At 36.9% G+C, this 8,018-nt stretch overlaps 1 long non-coding RNA gene across 1 annotated transcript; it reads right to left on the reverse strand.

Moving 5' to 3' along the window:
• Nucleotides 1-312: 312 nt before the first annotated feature.
• On the reverse strand, nt 313-6,608 carry LOC110362727 (uncharacterized). The gene is made up of 4 exons (XR_010471437.1): nt 6,416-6,608; nt 5,898-5,969; nt 5,543-5,745; nt 313-1,175 (listed from the first exon to the last, which is right to left on the reverse strand). It is a non-coding gene; the product is annotated as an uncharacterized LOC110362727 (long non-coding RNA).
• Nucleotides 6,609-8,018: the final 1,410 nt, after the last annotated feature.

The raw sequence follows: 8,018 nt of genomic DNA on the forward strand, positions 1-8,018 counted from the left end.
TATCTGACAAAACCATTATTCTGGTCGTCTTCTAATTTTTTATGTTTTGTAGTACTTTGTATAATTGTGCTGCATGTCTTCATGTTTCACTTCATTATGATGACCAAAGGAAGCTCTCCTTCTGGTTTAGGATACCTGAAGCCCACCATGCAGAATGGCTCAGACTTCAGCAGGAAGAGTAGCTGGTACCCACCCTCCTTCTGGGCTGAGAAAAAGCTTGAAACCTACTGTCCCCCAATAAAAATATTAAGGTCTTCTCAATGATGACGAGGTATGTGGCATCAGAATTTCATCTTCTTTCAGGTCCTTAAGTGCCAGAAAGGGAGGGAGCTCAAACATACCTTGGCAAGTAGCCTTTCTCACCAGTAAGCTGCTCAGTATGTCACTAGTTGGGTTTCTGCCAAGAAGCACCCAATACCGTGCTGCTGCATACAACGCTTCACTGCAGAAATTCAAGTGCCTGAGCTGGATGCTCTAGATCACCACACACGTGCAAGTGCAACATTATTAAGTAGTGTAACATCTGGTGTACGTGCCTAGCAGGAGGTTAACCGTAACATCTCTGCTCTCCCGGCTACAAAAAAGGTGAACATTTGGACAATTTAGAATTAACTCAATGTTGGTGGTTGTTGTTGTTTGATTTTTTGTTTTGTTTTGTTTTGCTTGTTTGTTTGTTTTCCCGAGATTTGATATATTTTGAGGGGCTAAGTTTTTATTATATCAGATCATTAATCAAATTGGTGTCAGCTCTTATTCCCTATAGATAGCCTGTAACCTTCTAAAATCCATAGATCTTCGCTCAATGAATTTGTTTGATAGAATATTGACAGTAAGTGAAACACAAAAACACGGATGAGGCAGATTCATACCAAAATGTGAAAAATAATCAGGGGCTTCTTTTTGCTTTTATTATTCCATTGTTTATTATGGATATACAGTGTTTTTGCCAGTAAATGATAAGAAGCTGATGTAATATCTGACCATGTGATTTATGGTCACCTGGTTCTTTGCTGATGGGGTCCAAATTCTAGAATGACTTTAGTCATCTTGCAGCATCCACTGATGAACATCTCAAAGGCAAACACTCAGACCAGGAACTAGCTCTTCTCCAGAAGTAAAACAACTAGAAGTAATTGTGCATCCATACTTTTTGATAATCCCAGGAATAAAAATCCCTGCAGAGTTGGCAGGAGAAAAAGAGACACATTTTGAAACAATTACATTCCATGCTATTTAAAATGAGAAAGAAACCTCTAATAAAAAACCCTAACCATCAGTCGTGTACTACTTATTGTTTCGTTTTGTTTTAAATGTTTTATGTTTTCTGGAAATACATGTCCAGAAAGAAAGATCTGTGACACCAAATCAGTATAGCTACATAAACATAAGGCCATAAGATGTTCAACATTGTAGTGAGAGTAAAAGGTGATTTGAAATGGAGGAGTATAAAAGAGCAAAATTAGAAACAAACCGAAAAAAATGTGGTGTTGTTTAACATGAATGAAATGTCTCACTCGACTAAGAAGAAAAATCTTCAGTTTGAATTTATAAAAAATACTTAATGCAAAGGATGATAACAGCAAGTTGCAATAGCAACTTCTCCTATAATACTTAGTGATTTTAAACTATGACTTTCTGGCAGTCACCCTAATCTGATCTTTCAATGCATCATTTCTCTCTCTGTCTATTATCATTTATTACACACACATATAACAATAGCAAACTTTATAGCAGTGATTTTATTAGGCCATTTCACTTATGTTGTTTGTTTTGTAGAACTTAATGATTTTAACCTTCATTTATATAAATAAAAATTGCATAATCAGAAGATAATTGTTAGAATATGTAAAAACTTCTGATTGACCCAAACCTTTTATCTCATTTAGATAGTTAATGTGTACCTACCATTTGAAAGATAGTGAAAAAAATTCTTTTTGAGAGAAAAAGGATCGTGAAAATGAGAATTCCTCTACATTGCGGCTTTGACACCATAATTAGCTTGCTTTCTTCCCAGAAAGATGATCAGAAGGGCATGGGAAAAACACGTTATCTAAGTAAAAATTACTAATGAAAATAATAGTGAAATAGTGACAACTTTTTTCTAATTCAAAGGATCATTAGTAAAAGAATGCTGCTGCTGCACTTTCAGCTCCAGGACTCCAATATTTTTCACTAATATATAATCAGAATATGACTAATATTGCAAAAATTTTTCATTAATAATTCTGTAGCAATTTTTCATTAATTTCCATCAACTGATTTCAGGCTGCACTTGTATTACCATGCCATAAAACAGAAGAATTTAGAATAACATTGTAAAATATAAGGTGTATGAAAACTTGGAATTCTAAACAGAATGTTTTCTTTTTTCTTTTTCCCAAACCCCCCAAAAAATTGCATTTATTTTTCTAGCACCTGTAATGCTATCAAAGAAATAAATAGTAGACTACTTTCACAGATTAACAAGATCCTTTTTAAGTGAAACAAACTTTTGGGTAGTAATTTCAGTCTGTTTTTAGACCTGGAAACAAGGATAGCCTTTGGGTTTGCCCATCCAAAGTGAGAAAATGGAAAAGCTGTGCTTGCTCATCCAAAAGTAGTGCAACATTTAAAGCACACCAAGACATCATGGAGCCTCTCTGGTAGACTTTTTCCCATTTAGTTATATAAGGTGATTGCTATTCAGGGACAAGGAAGTAAGTCAGCAACTTGTGGCAAAGCAAAGTATTTCAGAACACAAACTTCTGTGACATTGTGTATAATTAACAGGCAAGAAAATATTCTGGGCTTAGTTTCCTACAAGAATCCTACTTTTTCTGCCTGAAATTTGCATTTTTTTAAACATATATATCCTTGTGAAAACCTGAATTATACCACCTTCTCCAGTGTGAGATAAATTCCTGTGATCCCTTCTGTGAGGGAAGGCACACACTGTCTTGTATCAAAGCCTATACACAGGGCTAAACCATTGGCCTGTGTCGGTTTCATTTAATGTTTTTGGTTTTGTCAGATATTTTCGTATAGGTGGGAATTGCTCTACTCCTGAATCTAGAGATCTTAGGGAAGGAACAAAAACAGTATCTCTTTGCACCATCTTGTCACTCTTTTGTAAGACCATGAATCACAGGTAATAAGCAGAGGAAAGTGAAATCCTTCTACAGTAAAGTAAGAAAAAATATTCGGGTCCTGCTGTTAACAAGGATAACTTGGTTCCAGTTATCCACACATCCCAAAATATACTGGTTTTGGGGAAATCTTCCTGCATCCTCTGCAGGTCTTGTTTGCCTGGAGATGCATGCAGACTAACCAGCTGTGAAAAGAAGTTTCTTTCTCTGCACAACCCTACAGGTATTTCTAATTCAGACAACTAGCACCAGCTCTCTAGAAGGGGAAGGAAAGTGCATCCCAGCTCCCCACCCAGGGCAGATGCTTTTGGAAATTCCCTGTCAGCTTTATAGCCACGCTGGTTACATTGCATTTGCTGTGTCCTTTGAGAGACACTTTTGGAACAAGGTGGAAGATTTACCTGAAGCCCTCCCAGGAGTTTCAAAGCTGCTTTGGGGACACAGTCACCCACCCACATTTCATAAAGTATCAGCTTTCATTTTGTTTGCTAATGAAGCAGGCTGAGTGCAACTTGGGGAAATGATTAAATACCTGCTACATCACTTAGACACAGACAAGTCTATGTGGCCAGATGGGATCCACCCAAGGGTACTGAAGGAGCTGGTGGAAATGCTCATCAGGCATGTATAGAAGCACTGTTTTGCACATTCAAATGCACATTTGTGCTAGAATCAGATGAATCACCATAAACATGAAAAGATGATTCAGATGTATCTCAAGGTTAACCTAAAATTTGTAAAAAAAAAAAAAAAAAGATCTGTTTGGTTCATGGTCAAATCATGGCCAAAAACTAAAAAAGTAACTAAATCATAACTAAATCAACTAATTCCTGCAAAATATTACATGAAGAATTACATCTCACTGTCATTCTTCATTCTCATTTATTCCCAAAGAAGATGGTTAACAGCAGGTGAATTTTGTTAAATTAAGATTTCAGATCTTACTATGCTTTGTACTTCCCACTATGCCTGTTTTTTGTAGTGTCTAATCTTACCAACGGCTGTGTTTTGCTTGAGGTGGTGGGCAGGTAGACGGGGGTGCTCTGTTTGCTTCTCAGACAGACTCTGCCTGCAATGCCTGTGCCAGTCTGTCTTTCCCTCCCAGTCCACTCAGATACAACTTCCCAGAATGGCAGCTTGGAAAAGTCATCTTGGGGCCCTGTATTTCATACTGGAGAGCTACAAACTATCTTGCAGCAGATCATGAAGAGCAGGTGTATTTCACGTAGTTTCGCTACATGTCATGCCTGCAACCCAAACTGGAAATCTGAGTAATCTGAATTCCCTCAGTTATTTTTTTAAAATATTTTTCTAGCTATTTCTTTAATCTCCTGTTCGGTACTGTGTAATTACATTACTGAGTGTTGCATGTGACTGTCACTTACAAGGTCAATAATTAACATTGCCATGGCAGAACATATCTGCAGACCCAGGGAAAGAAATATCAAATCCACAACCTTAGGTAGAAATTTGCATTTTCTAACTATTTAAAATCACTGATAACAGAAACCTTTATTTTGAATGAGAAAGTGTTTTAAACTTACTGTGGAGGTCTGTACCTATTACAGTGAACCCTAAAGCCAGAAACTTTGAAAATATAGTCCATTAATTACTTCCAATAACCATCTTTTCTAATTAGGTTGTACCTGCCACTGGACCCTCTAAGTTACTGCCCTCAACAATATCTCAGAAATAGGTGCCATAAGTATTCAGGTTATAATCCTGACAAAACAAATCCTTCAGGTCCCTGAAAAATATTGGTGTTAATTGCCATTCGCCTAGTAGGGCATCATGTGTAACCAGTAAGATTTTAATCGGAGACTGCTGTAGACATCTTAAACTACCAATTCGAGCCTCCTTTGACAGACTTTATAGAGTTAGCACTTTTGTGCAGAGGCAAGTATAAACCATTAAGAGGGTTTATACACAACCATTATATGGTTGATTCTCTGGTTAAATTTCAGTAACCTATGCTAGTCTAATCCAATTCTAATATAATACAGTCAATAATGGTACATTGCACATGCTACTAGCATTCTCCATTCTTTCCAACTTAGAAAAATAAAGAATTACATAAATACACTTCTAAGTAAGCCCCTAAAAGCAAAATATGACATCTAGCCCTGTAAGCTTTCTCCACAGTAAATTTATTCTTAAAATTTACTGGTAGTACTACTGTTGGCTCTGCTGTATCATGGTCAAGGAAATACTAGTATAGACAAATGTATCATCAGACTAAAAAAAAGAATTTCAAATAAGCAATGTTCAAAAGCAAATCAAGAGCTCACCATTGCTCACAAATACTGGGACACTGAACACAAACAGTTGCAATGATTTCCAGTCCTCTGTGTCTACTCCCAATTTCTCTCCTTATAGCAAGAAGAGCCGTATGACACAGTAGGTGACTCTAGACTCACCAGAGCACTCTTGTCAGTATGTCTGAGCCAATCAGCCCTCATCTGGAGTCACCTCCATGTCAGGCTGCAGATGGCAATGGAACAGAACCTGCATCTTACATGGTGCAGCTTCCAGGAGTCAGGTCGGACAGCTTTAAATTGTCACAGTTCCAGGTGTTCTGGTTCAATCCAGCTGTGCATAGGAGGTGATACCTGTACCCAGGCTGTATTGACAAGAAAAAAAATTACAGTCCAATGAAGTTAGAGTGTTCAAGTGCCGGACACTGAGAGACAATAATAAAGAAAGATCAACTACTTCACAGACATCCTTGAGACAGAGACATTAATGAAAAAAGATTGTGTGTGCTTACCGTACCTGGTCAAGTGAGAGAAAGAGGTATACACAGTCCTCTCTAATGAAGAAAAATCATGTAATGATTGCAGGTACCTGAAGTAAGGACACAAATTGTAGGATGAATCTAAGTTTCAGTCTTATGTATCAGAAAACTGCATGACTCCACCAGGATAAAAAAAAATATATATTTAATGAAGAAAGATAAGTGCACAAATACCAAAGATGAAATCACACAGTAAGTGTATCCTGAGAGAAGTGTATCCTGTACTCCAACTATACAAACTTTTAATAATGCAAAAATAACCTGAGCTTATTTTCAGCACATGCTAGCCTATGGTGCAAACTTACACAAGTACCTACTGATGGGCTGAAAAAAAAAAAGGTAATAGTTGAAAAAATTCCTTGGGTGCATTGACAGGCTAGAGTAATGCTACCACAAGCAAACAAAAAACATTTCCTGCTCCCAAGCCCCACCTCAGCAGCTGTTGGTACCAGGCATCAAAACAACCATGGCTAAAAACTAACGAGAGATCACCTACAGATTCAGATTCTGCTCAGAACAAATCTCCCTGGGTCATGGTTCTTCATCCCAGATCTTCAGAGAGAGCAGAAAAGCCATTCTGCAGCACTCTGCTGAGCAAACTTCCACCACAGCAGTGAGATCCAGCTCTTTCATGAACAGACAAAGCCAAAATATACACGAACAAAGCAGGCAATGGCTTGTGCAACTTGTGAGTCATAAACCCACAGTAAAAATATAACCAATGCCTTAAAAAGCTAGGACACAAAAGACAGATCAGGGAAGAACTGGAGGAGGAGTCCTGAATACAAAAGAACTAGAAACAGAGGATAGAAAAATAAGTAAAGTAGTATGATCAACTATATTTCAGTCTTTCCACAGTAGCTTAATTTCACTAGCTTCTATTCTTGCATAAAACCACATAAGGTAAGAACAGAAGCCCATGAAACAATAGGGTTTTTATCTCTACCCCACTATCCTGCAGTTCTGTTTCCCAGGAGAAAAAACCAATCTCCATGAGGGATTTTCCATGCGTGAAATGGTATCACAGAGTAGCAATTTGAAAGACAGTATCCCCTTGAGAGGATCATCCTATGTTATCACATTTTTATTTCTTAGCAGCTCCAAAACATAAAACATAGAAAAATACGTATATACATATACTTCCTGTTGTTTTTCTTTTTTTTTTTTTTTTTTTTGCTAATATAGTTTATACTACTCAATGTATATTCATCTAGTGCACACATCTTGGTAAGATGCGCTGAAATACAAAGATTAGGCGTATTTTCCTGCTGTTATGACTAAATATGTTAGGCAGGTTACCTGAAGTAATTTTCTTTCACTTCTGCCTTATTAAAAAAACCAAACCAAATGAACAAAACCCCCCCGTGTTACATTGCCAGATAAAATTAATTTAAGAGCATAACTTCAGCTTGATATCAAGTTTACAAAGCTCCAAAGAGCCTAGACTTCTATTTTTTTAGTGATGCAATTAACTTATCACTCTCTGTGCTTCATGAGCAACAAGTACTGCCTCCAAAATCCTTCTGAGGAACAACTTTCCATGAACAGTAAAACAGTATAATGCCGTGCTCTCCCTGGTCTCTCACTGGGACATAGATCACTCATGTAAGAATTGTTCCAGAGATGCTTCACTTTCCACTCATGTTTGTGCAAATCCATTCACATAAACTACCTAAAAATAACTACTTTGGCGACATTTTTCTACAGTGCCACAGGCAGAAGGATTTGCACTTGTGCAGAACTGAAATGAATGCAGCTCATTTACATCAATAAATTGGCGTTTGTGGAGGATATATCAGTGCTCATGTACAAAAGTATTATTGGATGTATGACAAGATTTCCAGGTGCTAATGGAGATGATCTTTAAAGAGTTTAGCACCAAAAGGCATTTTTTTCTGAGGAATATTTCTGAAAGATGTTTTTGGATTTTGCATTGCCAAGGTGATTTTTACATTATTTTTAATAGGAGGAAATTTAAACATTATTTTTTTGAATCTTTTTAATGAGGAAATTGTAGTTCTATAGAAGACTAATCTTAGGTCTTTGAAATTTATTCTGACATTAATTTAAAATGTTTTGCCTATTTTGTGACAAGTTTA

This window comes from Columba livia, chromosome 3, assembly GCF_036013475.1.
Source record: "Columba livia isolate bColLiv1 breed racing homer chromosome 3, bColLiv1.pat.W.v2, whole genome shotgun sequence".
Classification (NCBI taxonomy): domain Eukaryota; kingdom Metazoa; phylum Chordata; class Aves; order Columbiformes; family Columbidae; genus Columba; species Columba livia.